The sequence below is a fragment of the Canis aureus genome, chromosome 3, assembly GCF_053574225.1.
Source record: "Canis aureus isolate CA01 chromosome 3, VMU_Caureus_v.1.0, whole genome shotgun sequence".
NCBI classification, from domain to species: Eukaryota; Metazoa; Chordata; class Mammalia; order Carnivora; family Canidae; genus Canis; species Canis aureus.
The window spans coordinates 37,326,617-37,348,549 of NC_135613.1; the positions used below are offsets into that span (position 1 = coordinate 37,326,617).

General features: G+C 41.3%; 1 protein-coding gene across 20 annotated transcripts in view; it reads right to left on the reverse strand.

The window, feature by feature from the left end:
* Positions 1-21,933, reverse strand: part of DAB1 (DAB adaptor protein 1) — a 1,166,965-nt gene that overhangs the window by 807,752 nt on the left and 337,280 nt on the right. Inside the window, exon 1 of one of the 20 annotated variants that reach the window (XM_077891943.1) lies at positions 16,613-16,883. The exons of the other annotated variants lie outside the window; for them this stretch is intronic. The gene's annotated coding sequence lies outside the window, so the exon portion shown is untranslated. Of the gene's footprint in view, positions 1-16,612; positions 16,884-21,933 lie in introns of those variants that run through there. 20 annotated transcript variants of the gene reach the window in all.

The following is a 21,933-nucleotide window of genomic DNA, read 5'->3' on the forward strand; positions in this document are numbered from 1 at the left end:
GCACAGGAATGATAGGATTTAATTTATGTTTTTAAAAGATCGCTCTGGCTACTCCATGAAAAATGCATGGTAATAATAGCTGATGATAATAGCTAACATTTATTGATTGTGCTTATTATATGCCAGGCATTGCTCTGAGTGCTTACATATATTAACTCATTTAGTGCTCATAATAACCATATGAAATAGGTACTGTTTTTATTCTCATTTTATAGATGAACAAACAAATGAGACCAAAAAAAGTTAAGAAACTTGTCCAGGTCACACAGGTTGCACATGTTGGAGCTAAGATTTGAACCCAGACATCTGTCTCCAGAGTTTTGGTACTCAGCCACTGTCCTCTATGGTTAAGGCAAAGCATGCAGTAGAGAGATGCATTAAGATGAACTCACAGCATTCAAGGTGAGAGATGTTGCTGGCTTGGATCAGAGCAGTGCTCACCAAGGTGGGAAAAGGTGGACAGATTTGAGAATTCTTCAGAGGTTGCAAATGGGAGTGGAGGATTAGAGGATGAGGAGCTATCAAGGATAGTTTCTAAAGTGTTGAACTTCAAGCAGATTGGTGGTATGTCCATGTGTTGAGATGGAGAAGGCTGGGAAAGAAACACATTTGATGGGAAATCAAGACTTATGCTTTAAAATGTAAGTTTTGAGATGGTCATTCAGTATACAAGTGAAGAGGAGAAGGCACCTAGGTATGAGTGTGGAGTTTAGAGTAAAGGCTGAGTTAAACATGTAAGTCTGGGAATTGGCAGCATGAGTGGAGCAGTCACCCACCATGGGAGTGAATGGAGTTGGAGAAGGGACTTCAGTAGTAAACTAGGACTCATCACATACAGAGATTGGGAAGAAGAGAAGAAGCCAGCAAAATAGATGGAAACACAGTGGCCAGAGAAGTAGTAGGAAAACCAATAGGCTATGGACTCAAAGAAACCAAGACAGACAAGTGTATATGGAGGAGTGGAATGGATGTTCCTGGGCAGCTAAGGGAGAAGAAATTAGAAAAGTCCATTAAATTTGGCCTTGTGGATGTAGTAGAGTCTGTCGTGTCTAAAGATATTCCATTCCCTTTTCCCTTAGTAACAGAATCCCCATTGGGGTGCAATACTTTTTGGAATAAAGACATCATTTCCCAGTCTCTCTTACAGCCAGGAAGATCCATGAAACCAGATGCTGTAAACAGAAGTACTGTGAGAACCTTCTGGAAAGGACTCCTAAAGGAGCTGACTCTGTAGGCAGAAGCCTCTTTCCCCTTCTGCTGCCTGGAATGTGGTTTGGTTGGTTGGAGACCCAGCAGCCATTGTGTATATAGAGGAATTTGCACCACAACGTAGAGTGTTCAGTAATAATAATGAACATATAGCTCTATAGTGTCAGGCACTGCTCTAAATGCCTCATATATTTTTAATCCTTTAATCAAAACAACCTTATGAGATAAAGATTGTTATCCTTATTCTACATGAGAAAAATAAGACACAGGGAGGTTAAGTCCCTTGCCCATGGTTCCACAGCTAGTACATGGCAGAACTAGTATATCAACCTAGGCAACGTGTCTCAGTTCCTAACTACTGTGCCATACTCCCTGAGACGGAGGTGTGAAGTCACAAAGTACAATCAGGTTGTGCTTTTATTCAGCTACATGTAGCTGCTCTGGTGCCAGGCAGAGGGGAGACAGGTAGGCTTTCCAGAGCTGTGGTCTGGACAGTCCAGCAGGACATAGAGGGAAAGGAGAGCTGTCAAGACCTGTTAATAAGGTGACTATATTGATGGGCCATGAACTTTAAGTGAAGACAGGGGAGAAAGGGTACCTAGGGGGAAGGTGGGATTTATCAGGTTAAGATCCCATCTTCCTCTTCTCTAAATTAAGAGCCCTGAATAGTATGATTGCATGTCCTCTCTTTCTAGCTCTACAATTCTGTGATTCACTTGGTGCTCAATAAATATTTGTTGAATGAATAAATGAATAGATGTGTATGCACATGGGAAATACACATTTTCTTAGCAAACATACATATAAAAATAAGAATGTAATATACATTACATATTTGCTAAGCAAATGAATATTGGAGGCAAAGAAAATACCTAGATCTTTGGGAAATAGAAGGTAAAAACGTATACCCACACACACATATCAATAGCATTATTTTATAATTAAATAAAGCTAAAGCACAATTGCACTGTATCATTGGATATTCTGTATGTGAACTAGAAGTTTTGTGGTATGTCTTAAAATGCTTTATTGGGCCATAAGCAGGGCTCTCAGTACTGTCATACTGGGCATTAATGCATGGTGCACATATGGTACAGAAGGCTACATGCTGCACAGATATCTGGTGGCCATAGTTCCTCTACCTCTTCCTCATATACCAATGCCAAAAAGTTGGCAGGGGGTGGTGAAGGGAGCACTGACCATGGGGCAATCAGAAACCAGTAGAGCCTCTGAGCTGACTGCAAAGGGATACTAGGATCTCCATGAAAGCCCACTGAAATTAACTAGCACACAAGCACCCATGTGTCTGGTATGTCACATATTTTGTTTTAGTTTTTTAAAGATTTTTTTTATTTACTTGAGAGAGACACAGAGAGAGCATGAGCAGAGAGAGGAAGAAGCAGACTCCTCACTGAGGAGGGACTCCACCCCATCTCACCCCCGATGCAGGGCTCAATCCCAGGACTCTGGGATCATGACCTGAGCCAAAGGTAGACGCTTAACTGACTGAGACACCCTAGTGCCCCGTGTTACATATTTTTATTCACGGTATTTATTGAGTGCTCACTTCACGAATAATGATTACATACCCAGCATTGTACTGAACATTGAATGTATATTTGCTCCTTTCAACCTCTAAATGATGCTGTAAAATAGATGTTATTTGTAGCCCCATTGCGGTGATGGAAAAGCAGAGGCTTAGAGAAGCTCATCCTTTGCCGTAGGTTATAGCCATTTGTGGCAGCCCCAGTAGTAGAACCTCGATCTATAGATCTGCACAAAATCTGAGATTTCTGTTCCTCCACACCATCTGCTGGCCTATGGCTCATAGACAGAAAGTACTGTTCTTGTTCCTTTAACAGAGTTGCCCAAGAAAGGGATTTATTGGGACTCCTCACCACAAAGTATACCTGTGAGCCCTCTGCTCTGATGACTCTCAAAGACCCCTATCCTCCTGCCTTTGGCTACGATGCATGATCGGGTTATTCATCCTTATGCCCATACATTAGCCAAACCCATTAACCTGACGCGACTCCACTGACGTCCTTTACAACAAGCAGACCAACAGCCGATTTAACCGATATAGATTTATGGCTAAATGCTAGAGAGGAGGGAGTCAGGAGAGAGAGAGGGCACAAGCACCCCCTCCTTCCCAATGCTGATGGGCAGCCAGCTATCCTCTCCTCCAGCAATTACTGACACTAATTAGCAGCTTACTACAGATCTGAGAGAAGAGGCTGACACTGGCGCAATCTCTGCCTACCACATTCTGAGTGCAGTCAGAGTCTTCGGGAAAGGCCCTTGTCAAGGGCCTGTCTGCGAGGAACTTGGCAGCTCAGAAACCAAGCAGATTGGAAGGGGTGGAGGGAGCATCTAGAAAATGGCCTCATAACCAGGGGCCATTCTTTTTCCCGCTTCCAGCTTTGGTCTGGCTGTTGCTTCTCTCAGCTGAGGCCCTGGGCTTCCATCATGAACACTCTCATCGCAGGCATGCAGCTGGCTGCAAATCATGGAGGCATATGGCTCAGATTCATGAAGCCAAGTCATTAGCCCTCTGACCCAATTATATGGATTATCACAAAGAACAAAGCAATTGGGATTCAGCCATCGTGCTGCTCTTCACTAAAGGCAAGGGTTTGGGGAACCAGGTCTATTTTGCTCCCCTTCCCCCAAACATGCCTATTTTACAAAGTATGGAGGCATTTCTAAGTTTATAAGGCATAGTCAATGATGGCGGAAGAGGCTCTTTGTGGGTAGAGGGCAGATGTTTCTTAAAGGGAAGTTGCTGGAACAATGGAAAGCGAGCTGTGCTAGTCAAGGGTCTGGTCTTGGTCCTGGCTCCAATGTGTTATATGACTTTGGGCAAGTCACATTGCCACTAGGAGACTCAGTAGCCATGGCTTTCTTTGTAAAATGAGGAGTTATCTTAATGATCATTAAGGTCTTTACCAGTGTGTTCCTGGTTGATCATGCCCCATAATCCTGTCATGATGGTGAAAAATTTACTGAAGTAAACTCACAAAATAATATTAAAATCTAAAATAAGCCCTATTGTTATAGCAGATTTCAGTGCAGGAGAATAATGAACATGCTTTCTTTGCTTAATTTTTAACATCAAATTGAACTAATAAAACAATCTGATACCCTTGAATTTTAAAAGTGAGTAAAATTGATTATATGACTTTGTATTCTTTGGTTAGAGAAGCAAAGAGAAAAAGAAAAAAAGAAGGTATGAAATTGTGATTGCCCACTGCAGCTATCTGCTGGATAATAAATGTTGCTGAATCTGTGTCATTTAGCAAAAATTACAGCAAAGAAAAAATATTGCAGGTTTAGTATCTTAATTATGTAGATTTTACATTCAATGAACTCTTGCCAAAATAAATTGCGTATATTATCTAAAAAGCAAATGTTAATTAAAACTGTATCTTGATAGCGTGCTTGGTTCGCAAGACATTCCGAGCACATGAGATTATATGGCACACATTAGCTACCATCAACTCAGACTGAAGGTTCGGGTCATTTCAATGATTCATGTGAAGCCAGACAGTGTTGGCTGGTACTGGCGTCTGACAGCAGTGCCTCACATATTTATATAGAAGATACAGCTTGATCCCAACTTATTTTTCCAGATGAGTGAAGTGTCTCTGCCTGCTCCAGAGTCTCATAAATAGAACAGCTGACTTCAGTTCCCATTAATTAGCTGTTTAACACAAAGCTACCCAGTGATCACTGCATCCGGGGTATAGAAATACAATTCCTAGCGAAGAAATGAGACTGGGGTACGGACATAGAGAATTAGAGGTCACTCTATTCATCCCTTGTCTCTTTCCTCTCCTGCCCTGAGCTTGGATGTCCCCAAGACCAGACCATCATCCATTCATCCTAATAGCTTGGTAACTATATTCTTGAGCCATAGCATCTGGTCTTTTTTGAACATCTTCACTGCTGAGCACTGTATACAAAGAACAAGATCCAAATGCTGCAGAATTGATTCTTTCACCCTCTCCAAGAGGCACTGCTCCAAAGCTAGTTTAATTATAGGTGTTTAGACGTACTGAGATGAATACCTAGGGAACAGCCGTTCCACAGCACTGCTCTGGCAAGCTTGTACTTTCTTTTCTATTTTTTTTCCACTTTCCATTTTAACAAACAGTCAACTCTGTGCTGCATGTAATTGTTCTGTAATCAACGGAACACTAAAATGCCAAGTGTTAGGAAAAGGTCAGTGGAGGGTTTCAGACAGGAGCCCAGAGCCATGGCCTTGAGTGGCAAGACTGTCATTTCTACTGGACTTCCAGGGTCAGTTAGCTTCTAGGTTACTACTGATATATCCTCACATAAACTCAGAATGTTCAACAAGCTGCTCTCCACCTGCTTTTAAGAATAATCCAAGAATGGCCTTTAAATGTTGGCCTATACCATGGAAGAATCTAAAGGAGTAGCAGGTATGGAGGCTAGGGAACCTGGGTCTGGATCTCAACACTACTTAGGAAATGTGTGATGGTAAGCCAGTCACTGCACTTCTTGGAGCTATAGTCTCACTGCCAAATGGAAGGGGCACATGTGAGGCTTGATGGAAAGAGCAAATGTAGACACTTTGCATGGTACTAGATTCTTGGCAATATCTAGGAGCAGCTACAATTCATTCGTCATCTAACTATTTAATCAACAGAATGTTGACATATTAATTCAGAGTCAGATTTATGTACAAAGACATTTAGAAAAGAAAGGACTGGGGACGAGGGTGGAGGAGCAATGGAATGGATAACTACTGAGTTGGTCTAATTTCCCCCAGGGGCAGTACCCAAGGTCAGAGAAGGAAGGGCACTAGTAAAATGATGTCTCCTTTCTCTGTGTGCAGGTCATATACCTATTCAGTCTCGGGTCCCATTTCTGCCCTTCTCTGCTTATGACCCCCAAACCTGCACTTCTTATGTTCTTTTGCCTAGTGGCTTCTACTTAGGTTTTGTCAATAGAGAGACCGGGTAGGATACTACAAGGCAGGAAGAAGGGAAAAGGAGCTCACTTCCTGCTTCCAGTGTCTATCCGCAACCTTCCAGGAGCAGTGGACAGCTAGGATCTCTGGCATCTCTGGCAGTTTCCTCCTCTGTAGGGCAAAGCCTCTCCCTGAATCCCAGAACTGGTGCTGAATCTCAGCACCAGCCAAGTGGTGACCCTGAACTCCCACGTCAGCCACGCAGTGTTAGCTTAGCACCTGGATGTCCCAGCACAAGCCATGCCTTATCTCTGACTCCAGCACGAGCTGTTCTCCCTGGCCCTTCACAGTGTGGCTTAGCAGGAGAGGACTGCCAGGCATTGCAAACACAACTTGCCTTATGTTCACTCAAGACTAGGTGTGGTACACTCAGCAGGGAGTCCGCTTGAGATTCTCTTTCTTCTTCTCCCTCTGCCCCCCAAATACATAAGTAAATTCTAAAAAAAAAAAAAAAAAAAGACTAGGTGTGGTAGCTACTTCCTATACATACTAATCTCTGACCTACTCACCTTCTTTTGTTCTTTCAACCTTAAAAAAAAAAAAGATTTATTTATTCATGAGAGACAGAGAGAGAGGCAGAGACATAGGCAGAGGGAGAAGTAGGCTCTCCGTGGGGAGCTTAATACAAGACTCAATCCTAGGACCCCAGGATCACGACCTGAGTATAAAGGCAGACGCTCAACCACTGAGCCATCCAGGTACCCCATTCTTTCAAACTTTTGAATAATTTACAATCAATCCCCTGTATCAAAACTCCTCTGTGTAAAACACCAAATGCGGTTTGTCTTCTCTTGACTGGACCTTGTCCAATATACATCCTGCACATGTGAACATGGACACTGAAAACTGAGGTGGGGATTAGGAAGGTTGTGTGAAAAGTCAGTACCCCTTAATCCTATAATTCTACTGCAAACCTTAAAAGTGATATTGGCTAACTCTGATTCTTCCCTCAAGCTTCACTGACCTGTCACCTCCTCATGGAGGCTTTTCTGGCCTCTAAGTCTAAATGAGTCATCTGCCCATAGCAGCCTGAATCTTTTCTATTATAGCATTCATCACAATTTACAATAATCTAATTTTGTGATTCTATTTGTTTTTCTCTCCATTAGGTAAAAGCTCAATAAGAGCAGGAAGTGGTCGGTTTGGTCACTGGCCTTTCCAGCACCTGGGAAAAGGCTTAACTTGTACAGTACTCAAAACACACTTTTTGAATGAATGAGTAAATGAATAACCAAAGATATTCATTGTGGCATTGTTTATGCTTAATGAAAACTGCAAACAACCTAGGTATTCACTATGATAAAAATGGATAAGTATATGAAAAATCCACTCAATGAATCAACAGAACCATGGTATTTAGCTTGATGTAAATGTTTTAAGGCGTGCCTGCCTGGCTCAGGTGGTAGAGCATGTGACTCTTGATCTTGGGGTTGTGAGTTTGAATGCCACATTGGGTACAGAGATTACTTAAAAATAGTATCTTTTTAAAAATGCAGTGTTTTTCAAAGTGTGGCTTGTAAACATATGCCTGCAAATCATCTGAAATTATCATTAAAATTCAGATTCCTAGGCACCATTCTCACATTTTCATAAGCTTTCCATGTACCCTGACTCCAGGCAATTCCTGGTCCAACAAGTATTTATGTAGATTGCAGAGATTTTGCACTAACTTAAAAATGTATTTTACCATGCTGATTGGACAAAAGTAAAACCAACCAAATAAATTAAGAAATCAACAACAACAAGGACAATCATCATAATTAAACTAGATAAACAGGCAGGCATGTAGGAAGGCAAATAAACAAAGAACTAATATAACAACTTTTAAAATCTTAGATACAGAACTATAAGGAAATATACCAAACTCTTTCTTTGGAGAATTGTAAAAAAAAATGTCTTCCTTTTTCCAATTTTCAGTATTTTCTGAATTTCTGATGTAAGTATGTATTTTGCAGTGGAAAAATACCAAACCAAATTATCTCTAAAAAGAAGAGAGAGATGCAGCAGATCACCATGGCCAACTGAAAATGCCAGGTCAGAATCTCCCTGTCTCCTGCTCTGGGTTCCTTGGGCTGCTCTGCCATCATTACTTGTCTCCCATAGGGCAGGTGATGTGATCATTTCCTTAAATCTTACTCCGTCTGTGCTAAAACCAGAGCTTGGCAGCTGGTAAGCCATTGAAATTTCATACTTAAGACATCAAAGCTGGCAGCCTTGCTTTCAATTCCCCCCCAGCTCATCTTCTTAGAGGAAAAATTTCTTGAAAGCACTTGATCCCTTGAAGTTATTGGGTACCACATTTAGCCAAAGCCTCGCTCAGTATGGAGAGGCAGACTCAGAGAAGGCCCACCTGCATTATATTAAAGGCTTGGGGGGTGTGTGTGCCGTGGAGCAGTAAGGGAGCCAAGCAGCCGATGAGCTTGGAGCCCCTGGAGTCCAACTCCCAACAATTATTGTCATGGGAGGAAGAGGGAAGATGGCACGTGTGGCAGGGGTTAATTTTGGGGGAGACTCTGTGTAGCCAAGCGTAGAGCCTACCATTACCCAGAAACAGCATAATGGCATGCTGTTAGGCTGTCTCCTAGGAAGAGAATTTTAGGTGAGCCCTTTGACATGCTTAAAATAGAGCCTGGCTCAGCTAGGCTGCTGGTTGGGGATGGTGCTTCCACCCTGCTGCCAGCTCCTGAGCTGGCAACTCTATGTATACACTCCAAGCCTTCTTCCTCAGTGCTCCATAAAGATGGTCACTCTCCCAGGCAAGTGAAAGAAAATAATCTCTATTTTCTCTATTTTCTATAAATAGGCAAAAGTCCTCCCAGACAGTGGAATCTGGGCCCACCCAGCACCTCAGAGCAGGCTGTTTGACAGACTCTGCCAAACCCACGTGTGGTCAGCAGGGCCAGCCTTCCTCTCTCTCCCAGACAATGGAATTACCATAAAGCCTTTGGCAGCAGCCCCTTCACCATCCCTTGGCTCCAGTTCTCCCGCTACTTTAATCCTTTCTAACACAGGTAGACCTTCCCAGAGTGCAGATTTCAGCAGGTTCAAAAAACCCAGTGCTATAGAATCAAAGATTCTATAGAATCAAAGATGAGCTCTACAGCCTGTTCCAAGAATCCAAGTCCTTTTATATTCTAGATCCAGACGGTATTTCTGAATGTGTAATCCTACCAGTCAACATGCCCTAAGTGCTCACTACATACTGGGCAATATTCTTGGGCTTTGAAAAATCAGTTCATTTAGTTCTCAAAATAACCTTAGGAAAAAACAAGAGTGAGGCTAGGAAACTGAGGCACAAGTCAGGGAACTTGCATAAGGTTATACTGCTAATATGCAGAACAGCCAGCATTGGATGCCAGCAGGCTGACTCCACAGCCCACACATATATATCTGCCCCCTAGTCATCCCTAGGAGGGATGGTCCCCACCAGTGGGGCCAGTCTGAACGTTCTTCCCTAAATGTGTCTGTCCTACTCCCCCTGTTCTCTCTCACATTCCCCAGTGCCCAGGCCCATGCCAGATCTCAGTTTCCAAGCCATCCACCCTTTTTTGTAGCATAGGGCAGTCTTGGATGGCATTGTCCCCATGGGAGTCCAGAGAGCCCTGGGGTTTGGCTGAATGCTTTAGGAACATGTGCTTGGAGTCTACTGAATCTTGAAAGATTCATCCGTGCTCCTCACCTGTGAACTGGGGAGAATAATCCTATCCCATACAAGTGGGGTAAAGGTTAAATGAAAAAAGGACATAAAGGGCTTTGAAAGCTTCTGTGATCACATCTACCTTTGAGCTCTACAGCATGTTTTACTAATTCTTCTTTTTATCTTTTATTATGCTCATTAGCATTCCTGTTTCCTTCCCACTGTTACCTTGTCTAGCTGCACATTAAGGAGACATGTACCTTGATAGATGGGTTGTTTGGGTATATTTTCTTTTAAAGAGAGGAGGCATTGGGTGCTCTGAAATCAACTATCCATGTACTTCTGGGAACTCATCTGCTTAAAGTCTTTAGGTTAAAACTGAAATCAGGGGCCAAGTCCAATTGCCCAGCAGTCCCCTCCAATTGTCCCCTTTCTTCACCTTCTCCCCTTGTTCAGCACATGGGCACTGCTTCATTTGCAACACACCAATAAGGAGACAGTTTCCTACTGTCCTCTTGTCTTGCAAGAATAGGACACAATTTTTTAACTCGGTTTACACTTTAAATGGATAAGTTGCAGCTTAGTGAATTATATCTCAGTGAAGCTGTTTTTTTAAAGCACTTTCAATAAGCAATGTGTAAACAAACAGGCCTGGCTATATTCCAATAAAACTCTATTTACACAAAAAATGGATTTCGGACTTCATGCTAATCACACAGGGTAGGTGAGAGGGTGTTGGTATACTTGTAAGATCCCAGGATTTGGAGTAAGACAGAGCTTGTTCTGAAACCTGGGTTGTTCTGTTCCCTGTGTGCTCTGCTTCCTGACACACATAGACATTCAAAATTGGCAGTTCCTTCCTACTCTAGCGCTATGGCTGATGCCCCATTTTAAGGGATGGGGATGTCAAAGTGAAGAAGCCACCATGACCGCCCTGCCCTTAAAGAACTCCACACTCTACTTGAGCTTATAGAAATGTACTTTTGTATTTATACATATACAGCTTCATGAGGTAGGTCAACAGGTGCTAGCAAGGCATGCAGCATGGGGTGAACAGCAGTCAGGGATGTCTTCCCAGAGTCTACGGGGAATAAAGCTTGAGCTAAACATTGGAAGATAAAAGCACACAAACTCCACATCGGACAACCTAGGTTCTAATCCCCACTCTGCCCCCTACTTGCCTGCTGTGTGATCTTGACAGAGAAACATCACCTCTTCTGAATTTTGGTGTCCACCCTCTCAGAAAAAGGAGGTGATAAGTAATGCTTCGCTTGTGAGATTGTTGTGAAATTTACAGGAGTCAATGGACAAAAGTATACAGCTTTAGGGGCTGAGCTAGATGTCAGATTAGGGGGACTTTATTAAAAATAAAAAATTTTTTTTAATTTATTTTTTATTGGTGTTCAATTTACTAACATACAGAATAACCCCCAGTGCCCGTCACCCATTCACTCCCACCCCCCGCCCTCCTCCCCTTCTACCACCCCTAGTTCGTTTCCTAGAGTTAGCAGTCTTTACGTTCTGTCTCCCTTTCTGATATTTCCCACACATTTCTTCTCCCTTCCCTTATATTCCCTTTCACTATTATTTATATTCCCCAAATGAATGAGAACATATAATGTTTGTCCTTCTCCGACTGACTTACTTCACTCAGCATAATACCCTCCAGTTCCATCCATGTTGAAGTAAATGGTGGGTATTTGTCATTTCTAATAGCTGAGTAAAAAAATCTGTGAATCCCTACATACTGTGTCAGTGATTTGGAAGTAGTTCAATGTGTGTATGTAAGCACATGTCCATCTTGGCAACGGTATTGAACACAGATCCATTTGAGGGAACTTATTCCTGATAAAGGCCTGGGGAGGCCAAGAAGACTGGACAGCTCCACACCACAGCAGCACCTCCTCCCCACCACTAGCCTAATGTGGATTTATCTGTTGTTGTACAAATAACAGGTGTACAATTTCCTTTATCTTTATGACACTCCCATGTAGTTAGAAGCAGGAGATATTATTTTCATTTTATCAATGCAGCTATTAAGGCTAAGAAGTGAGTTAGCTTAAACCATGGAACCAGTAGGGCAGAAAGGGCCCTGAAGGTCATTTAGTCTGACCTTCATGCTGTGGCTATGTGCTCTCATCAGCATTTCTGCCAAGGTCTTATCCAGCTAATGCCTGGTTATTTTTCAGGGGCAGGGTGTTCAATCTATAAGCAACAGTAGTCTGTGGGTTTGGGAAAGCTTTTTTCTGACAAGGCTAAACTAGAGTCTATCTGGGCATTGACATCTGAGAAATCTGGGAGAAATCAAATCTCGGCTTTACCATTCACTAGCTGGGCAAGTGATCAATCTCTCCAAATCTCCCTATCCTCACTTATAAAATAAGAATCCAAAATATCTACTTTCTAGAGTTATTTTGGTAACTAAACAAATAATAATTAGAAGATTCTCTGGCAAATATAAAGCAACACACATATAAGTTGTCATTGGTTTCACTGTTATAATAAAGGTTTTTCATCTTGACGGTATCATCATGCATTGTTGCTGGACAATGAATTGGTTCAACCCTTTTGATGGATCAACATTTAAATATACACATTCCTTTTGAGTCACAAAATCTACTTCCAGGAATTTATTCTATAGATCTAAGTCCACATCTGTATGATGCACATGTTTAAAGATATTATTCATTTGTATCATTAACAAATTAAAAACACTGGAAATAATCTTAGTGTCCTTCAGTAGGGAATTAATTAAATTCATTACAATATAGCAATACAATGGAATACACTGTTGTATTGTTAGAAGAATGAAGTCTCTCTCTATATATAAATACCAGTATAGACTAACATTTAAGATATGTTATTTAGTGGGAAAAGTAAACTGCAGTACAATGTATATGGACTAAACCAATGTAATAAAAAAATAAAAGTGAATATAATATATTCACACACATACCTACATGTACTCTTAGACTGTATCTGGAAAAATTGCATTTTTGGAGAGAAATCAGGGAACTGACATCTTACTATATGCATTTTGCACTGTTTTAATAGTTTTTACCAGGATATGTGTTCCTTTTATAGCAATAGAAATAAAAGGACCCTAAAAATGCTGACTTTCTTACTAAACATTAAGTTCCAAAGGGTCAGAAGCACATCACTTTCTTCATCTCAAAAGATGGCCCCTCCATGCCACCAGGCCAATCCTCAGAGCTATGCTGTCTCTTCTCTCTTTCATCTGATTCTCAGTGACTCCTATCCACTGTACTTTTCACATTGATCCAGAATCAGACTGCTTTTTGCCACTCTGCTACTCCCTCCTTGTGCTGACCCACTGTCGTCTCTCACTCAGACCTCAGTACTACCCTCACTACTGGTCTCTTGGTCTCTTCTCCACAGAGAAAGAAGCACTACTGAGCTTTCTTAAAACCTAAGTCAGATCAGATCAATTATCCACTCAAAACCCCTACATAGGGGCACCTGGATGGCTTAGTTGGTTAAATGTCTGCCTTCTGCCTAGGTTATGAGCTCAGGGTCCTGGGATCAAGCCCCACATGGGGCTCTCCACTCAGTGGTGAGTCTGCTTCTCTCTCTCCCTCTGTAATCTCTCTCGCTTTCACTCTCCCTCAAGTTAATAAATAAAATATTTTTTTAAAAAACCCCAAATAGAACAGATGTCCTTACCATGGCCCAAGGACTCACACAGCTATGGCCCTCATCACTCCTTGAACTCCACATCCTAACTTCATTTCTCCTGCTCATTCTGTTCCATCCACACTAGCCTGTCATGTTGCTTGAACTCTCCCACCGGTGCACCAGCTTTTCCCTCAGCTTGGAAGGTACTGCCCTCATATATCTATAGAGCTGCCTCTCACAACCTTAAATCTCACCCTAGTCCTTCCTTTCCCACTTTTACAAAATAGCACCTTTCTTATTCTTCATTCCCTCATCTTGCCTTGTTCTTCTACATGACGATATTCCCCACCTGACACTATTTGTCCATCTGTTGGTGTAGTCTTATTTTTCCTATTAGAGAGCAAACTTTGATATAATCCTTGGCAGACAGCACAGTGACAAGCACATGGATTCCCCAGTAAATGCCTGTTGAGTTTTGTTGGACTATATATTAGTATAATAAAATGAGACCTGGACCAGAACAAGGAGACCTGAACTCTGGTTCTCCATCAGTCATGCCCTATTGACATTAAGCAGTTCTTATCACTTCTGTAAGGCTCAGATGGTAGCAATAGCTTCCAGCCCAGTGTCTCTAGGCCCCTGGCAATTTCTGAAGTTGTAATAGCAGTGTCATTTTCAGTATTTCAGAATGTCAGAAAAGTTTTCCTAAAGTGTGTTCTATGGAATGCTAATATATGTTCCTCAACAAATAAAGAGTTCCAAGGATAAACAAACAAATGAAAAACCTTCAATTTTTAATGTACCAATGGGTCTATTTTCCAAATTTATTGTTCCTTGGAATTTTGTGTATGTATGTGTGTGTTTGCATGCATGTGTGGGTACATGTATGTAGTTCATCTCATAATACGAGAATTCAGTAAAATACATGTTGGAAAAGGCTGGACCAGGCAGATTCACAGACACAACAAGGTCAATGAGTAACACTAATTTCCTCACATTAACCAAAGGTAGTTAGAAAAGTTTCCGATGTATGATAGACAAAGAACTTAATCATGGTTTCAAACATGCAAACATGAGGCTCATGTCCTGCTTCTCCCATCATCACCCCTCCACTACTCCATTATTACCCTGAAGGCTGTACTCCAGTCAAATGTGCAGCTCTCTGGATATCCCAGGCTGTTCTATGACCCATGGCTTTGTACTTTATGTTTTCCTTGATGGAAATGAACTTCCCTTCATTTTCTGTCATTGTTCTTTGCTCATTTCTCAAGATTAGCTTAAAAATGACTTGTTCTGATTGACTCCTTTACATCTTCACTGTATCCCACACTCTTCCTCTGTTATAACACCCACAATAATGACATCATGTAAAGCTTACATGTCTGTTTTTCTCACTGATGCTGAGCTCATCAAAGTTATGGTTCTGGTACCAATCAGCCTACTTTGTAGCACATAGCAGAGACCTGCAGTTAGGCAGTTGGGAAGGAGAGAAAGAAGGTAGAAAGAAGGAGAAAGGTAGGAAAAAAGGAAGGAGGAAGTCTGGAAATCATTGCACAAGTGAGAGGAACTAAAATAAAGAGAGAAAACAGAAGCTGGGTAGAGTGCACAGCCTGAGAGTCTGTTGTCTGAAGAAGCTTTGCCCTGAGGAACCACCATCCCATGACATGTTTATATTTGTTCCATGAAAAAAGTGTCCATGGACAAGCAAGTTGAGAAATGTACATCAAGATAACACCCTTGTGGAAATATACAATGCCCACAAGCATAATAAAAGATCTGAGAAGTATTCTCTCCATCAATTTGTATATTTATTCAGCAAACAGTTACTGGGCACTGTTGATGAATCCAACACTTTGAAGGATATCCAGATGAACCATGAACCTCACAGCCCATCTGATGGAAGAGAAAACAATTTGAAACTTATTTGATTTTCATAACTACCCAATTAGAATGATCAAATATTACAATGCCAATTTTATAGTCTTAATAACAAGGACAGAGTTTTACTGACAGAGAACTCCCACTTCGGAGTCTGGAGAATGAATTGCTGGATCTGTCACCTTCTCACTAGAAGGCCTGGGGTGACATACCTAAATTCTCTCCATGCCTCAGTTTACTTACCTAATGGATACCAATTATTGGTCCTTCTTCAAACAGATCAAACAACTTAATGTAAAGGAAACAAAAGTCCGTGAAGCACTTGATATCTATGGCCTCTTAAGTGCTAGTTTTCATCGTCATCATAAGTTGTATTAATGTATTAGACTTACTTAGGGTCCCATGATGAGTAAGTTTTGGGAAAGAATTCAAAGCCATATCTTCTAAGACAAATACCTATGCACCTCCCATATGAAGAGCAGGCTGATAAACACAAAACCATGGGTGTGAAAGGAGGCTCTGGTTTTCTTCTAGTGTCTAGTGGCCATATGGTCTCTCATCAAGATCCTTTACTCCTGGCTCTAAAAATTAACCCTTTAGCACATGTCACAATTAGAAAAGTATGCCTTGAGTTGAGTTCCTCTCTCACTCTCTAACTTTGCCCATCAGCTCTTATTCAGACCTCTGCAGTAACAGAAAGACTTGGCCTTCTGTGTCATGAGAACATCTTGGAGCCAGCGATTACATTCTGACAGGCCTCTAGGATGATTAACAACCAGCATTTCCAGCATGAAATGGGTCACACTTGAAATACATGCAAGCGATGTACAGAATTTATGATAACATTGCTCATCCTAAGCAAAGGGGCTGTGCCATTTTTATTCACTCACTCAACATTCATCAAGCCATATTTATGTGTCAGGAACTGGGCTAGACATTGGGGCCAGAGAGAACAGAACACAGTCCTTGCTCTCAGAGAGATTCAGACTAGAAAAAAATGCTCTCAATTTCTCCAGGTAAGGTTCTTCTTTTCTTAAGGTTCTAAAGAATATATGTCATCTGCTCCAGCTGTCATTTTCCAGAGGAGTAAACAGAGGCCCAAAGATGTAAAGTGACTCACCCAAAGACACAAAGCAAGTTAATGGCAGGCTTGATTAGATATCTTAAGCAAAGGCATGTTCCTTCACAGATAAAAAATACATATGTTCATAGGCTGATGATATAAAGAGGTCTGAGGTTTCTCTAGGGCCTACCCTGGTTTCCTTTTGACCTTGGACATGTGGCTTGCTGATGAGTCTCAACACTGTTGTATGGAATGTCCATTTCTGCTTCTTGACAAGAGCTCTTTGGGGTATTTAAAAATACATTACACAATGTGATAGCTGGAGCATGTTCTCATGGATGGTTACACGGGAGTCACAGTTCCACTCCTTGCTCTGTCACTGAGATGGTATGATTGACGGCCTGGGTGCTGGTGACCCTGGGCCAAATCTCTTAATGTTCTTTCCTCCTCCACAGAATGGCGAGGACAATGGGAGTTCCCAGGCACACTGGTCCATTGTGAGGATGGATTGTTTCTCTGTGCCCATAAAACTCTCTGAGTTCCGCTGAGAAAGGCCCGATTATTATGATCCCCTCGAGAGTTCCCCCTCCTTGGTAACAAAAGTGAAATTGTACTTTATCTCATTAGTTACACATTATATACTGGTCACCTACCAAGAACTTGCAAGATTTCACATGTAAATTAGCCTGGGCCCACAGGCAGGCAGCCAAACTGGCATAAAAAGCGGGTGAGGTGTGAGCCATACTGAACTGGGTGTCCTGGGGCTTGGATTCTCAAATTGGCTCTGTCCCTCACCTAGTATGTGGCAAACTTCTGGATCTCTTTCCTGATCTCCCTGGCACTCATCAGATGGAGATAATGATCCTATCCTTGTTTTTTCTGTGTTGCAGAATGGCAATGGGGCTCCCACAAGAAAACAGATATAAAGGTACTTTTTAAATAGCAAAGCCATATATAAGAATCAACTATAACTAATACAGATAGCTTCTAGCTCATGGAAAGCTTGTCTCAAAAGCCTGTAAGTCATGGGCTGAAATCTTGGGACATCAACTCTCCTCAATATCATGTCATGTGTAGGAGTTAGGTTCCCAAGCAAGCTGAGAGAAGCCTACTTTGCCCCAAATTGTAAAAAAGTACAGGTATAAAAGATACAATTTCTATTGTACCCAACTACTTTTGATAATTTAGTTTCTCAGAGAAAATGCATTCTGGATCCTATGTCCCTCAGAAGACATCTCCCTTTCCAGCAACTTTAAGTGGTAGGAGGTCACAAACTTGGAAGCTAGACAGGTTGAATTCAAGTCCCTACTCCTGCCATTCCTGACTTATATGAGTACAGACAAATGAATGAACCTCTCTGATCTTCAGTCTCCTCATCTGTGAAATGTAGTCAATGATGACCAAAGTGGGATGGTTAAATCAAGTTCAGCTAAGTACTATGCACAGGGCAGTTCCCTTCCTGTACATGAAGACCTTACTTACTCTCTTCATTTGCATAAAGAAGGTACCTTTCCACAGCTCCACAGAGATCTCTCCTGAGGAGTCTGAGGTGTGGGGATAGAAGATAGCTAGCTACCCTGTGAGATGAGAGGTCTGGCCTCAGTCTTCCTCGTTGGCTCTACCTATAGGGAATTGAATCACACTCATGAGGTTCAAAGGAACCACACATGGCTACTAGAGTCACCTCCTCATTCAACAGGAGCAAAGAGGTAGCAAGAATTCTCTAGTGAGGTGAAAGTATTCTGTATGATATCGTAATGGTGGATATATGTCATATACATTTACTCAAAGCCACAGAATATACAAGACTGAGAGTGAACCCTAGTGTACACTACCAATTTAGGGTGACAATGACGGGTCAACATACATTTATCAGTTTAGTAAGTGCACCACTCTGGTGGGGAATATTGATAATAGGGCAGGCTATGCAAGTGTGCAGACAGGGGAGAGATGAGAAATCTCTGTACCTTCCGTTTGATTTTGCTCTGAACCTAAAACGACTCTAAAAAATAAAGTCTTAAAAAAATTATCCAGTGGCAATGAATGCAAACCATAAGCTGTCATTCAATTCCTTTAGTAAATCACATTTTATTCTGATCCTCAATGGCCTGCAAGTCAGGCTTATCAACTTAAAATTTAACAACAAACTTGAAGGTACATTCCTTAATATGATACATTTGATTTAGACTTCCAATCTGGCCATTAGAATTATCTCTTTATTTGAAAAGACTAGTATCTGTTAAAGAAGTTTTTTTTTTCTTTTTCCCTGTCATGATGCAAACTTTCAAACATACAGAAAATTCTATAATGAATACCTATATACCCACCATCCACTTAACATTTTTTCTACTTATTTTATCACATGCCTATCTATCCATCTCTGTTACCATTCATCAGCTCATCTTATTTTTCCATGCATTTTAAATTAAACTGAAGACATCTGTGCATTTTCTCCCTAAATACTTTAGCATGAATATCATTAACTAGAGTTCAACATTTGTTTCTTTTGTTTAACATTTGTTATTTGTTTTCTTTGGAGGTAAAGGTTAGATACAGTGCAAGGCACAAATCTTATGTGAACTTTCATGCTGAGTTTTGACAAATGCATGTGCTTGTCTAAGGAAAGCCCTTATTGAGATATGAAACCCTGCCATTGCCCACTAGAAAGAAGTCCATTCCCATTCAGACTCCAGAGACAACCACTTTTCTTTTTTTCCCCCATTACAGGTTTTGCCTGTTCTAGAACTTCATATAAATGGGATCAAACAATATGTACTTTTTTTTGTGTAAGGCTTCTTTTACTCAGCAAGGTTTTTGACACTCACCCATAGTATTGTGTGTATCAGTAAATTGTTCATTTTTATTGCTGGTCAGTAGTCATTTGTATACCTATGCCACCATTTGATTGCCTATTTCTTATAAATGGACAATTGGCTATTTCCAGGACTAGAATGAACACATCTACTGTGAATATTCTGATAAAAGTCTTTCATGGGTATGTGCTTTCCTTTTCTTTGATAGGTGGCAAGTTGCAGATCCACTGGATCATAGATTAGGTGTGTGTTCAATTCTACAAGATACTCACAAGCCCTTTTCCAGTGTGGATATACAATTTTGCACTCTGCCAATGATATATGGGAGCAGTAGTAGCTCTACACCCTTGCCAACATTCATGGTTATCGATCTTTTTAATTTTAGCCATTTTGCATTATCTTACCATGAAAGTGGGTTTTTAGAAGACTTGGGGATATCTGAAAATAATTTAAGCAAAACATCTATGAGCCACAAAGTATTTTGGGGAGCTATATTTCTAGTTGTATTATTTTTGGGTGTGTACTGAACTAGAGGGTTAACAGTAAGAGAAGCTGCATTCTGAAATTGTCAAAACACTGAGATAATAAGTATAGCTGATATAATATGCCTATGTTCTAGGGACACTTCTTTATGGCTCTTTACAGACATAAACCCCCAATAACTAGCATATATTGAATGGTTACTATGTGCTAAGTGCCTAGCACTTTCCTGATCTAATTAAATCTTCTCTACAAGTCTGCTGAGTCAGTATCACATGCCATTTTCCATAGTTGAAGAATCTGACTTGCTCAAAACCAGTGCATGATCAGGGGCCAGGATCTGAACCTATTTTGGTCTAACTCTGGGACCTATGCTCAGAGCAGACATGGCACCACATTGCCTCACTGCTGCATGGTCACTCAGAGACAGAAGCTGTCATGTCATAGATCCTTCTCTCTGCATTTGGCTCAAATTGCCAACCCTCTTTAAAGTTTTTACCTGAGCAAACTGTACGGCAGTGTATGACTTTTGTTGGCTCAGCACTCTGCCAGAGAGAGGAAACAAAATTTCTGTGACCCAGGAAGCCATGAGTCTGTTTCCCCTAAGGCAAGTCATTTCTGGCTGTTTCAATTTCATTCACTTAGCAACTTCTGAGATTCAACCTTCCTTCCGTCTCTGGAAGTTAACTTGAAGCCTAATTGAGATATACATCTCCTGCCGCCAGCTTCAGGCCCTGTGCTGACTATCGTCTGACACAGAGGCTAATTAGTGAGGCAGCTGGGCACTTGTCACAGCACAGCTAGTCTTGCTTAGGAGGCAGGGGGTGCATGGTTATAATGGAGCATTTCTTCTGGAGTCAGAGGGACCTGCATTTGACTTCTGACTTGATCACATCCTAACCGTGCTACATCTGGGTAAATTGTGTTATCTTGCTAAGACTCGCTTTCTGCATCTGTAAAATGGGTATAGCAGTCTCAATATATGCATCATGGAGTTCTTGTGAGGATTAATTGAGATAACAACTAAAATATCCACTACAATTCATGAACTAGTGCTCAAGAAATGTAAAGTATGACATTGATTGTTTAGTGGTGTCTGTCTTCATTGGAGATGATTATCAAGTGAATGGGTGTTACTGCCAGGGTGGTGAGTATCTATAGTCAATGTTGGAAAGGATGAACATTTAATTCAATACCAACTAAATGCTGGATTACCTTCATTAATATTTTTAATGAAGTAGTTACTATTCCCATTTTACAGATGAGGAAAGTATGTCCCAAAGTGGTTAAGTAACATTACCAAGGGCAATAAAGGTGAATCACAGGATCACCACACAGACACAAAATGATTGTGTAAAAAACTCCCCTCGGCAGGTGCTGTGTTAGGCTGTCCATGGCCACTGGAAATGCTGGGTACTAATCCTGTTTGACTTGGCAGGTAGAGCAGGAAACTTAAAACAGACCTCAATTTTTGCAGTGGGTAGAATATAGTGTTAAAGAATGATATAAAAAGAAAAGGATGGGTTCAACTGTTGAAAGACCTGCTTTTAATTTCTGACTTCATATCTTTCCTCAAGTGTGACCTTAGGATAGTTATTTGATCAACTGGAGTCTAGATTTTCTTATCTAGGAAATGGGCACATTTTGGAAGATCACAAAGGCAACTACATAGTGAAATACAAAGCCCTATGGGCAGGTTATTCCAAAGAAGACAGGAGGCCTCGGATAAATCACCAGCCTTGAGAATGGAAGGCTCACACAATATCATAAGCGCCAGTGTGATCCTACTGATGTATACTGTCTGGAACCAGTCCTGATTGCAACTATATCTCACATGTATTTGAAACCTTGCTCTGAGCATTCATCAAATGCTTCTTGCTGTCCTAAGAAATTGCCCCTGCCCTCCAAGAAGCACCCAAGGCAAAAGAGAAAACAGATTTGAGAATAGACACCTCAGCAGCAATGTGACATGTTCAATAAGGGAGTACTTCCCATCTTCCAACCACGGGGGGAGGTAGGCATGCAAAATGCTTTTATCCCTACTGCACAAGAAGCGGCTGGAAGTCAGAAAGGTCCTGTGCCCTGCCCAGAGTTACACAGCCAATGAGAAGTGGAGCCCAAACATTTCTAACTCTAAATCCACAGCATCATGTGCAATAGGATTTCCACAACAGGAGGAGTTGATTAATTCTGCTTAGCTCAAGTCACAGCTCGAGCC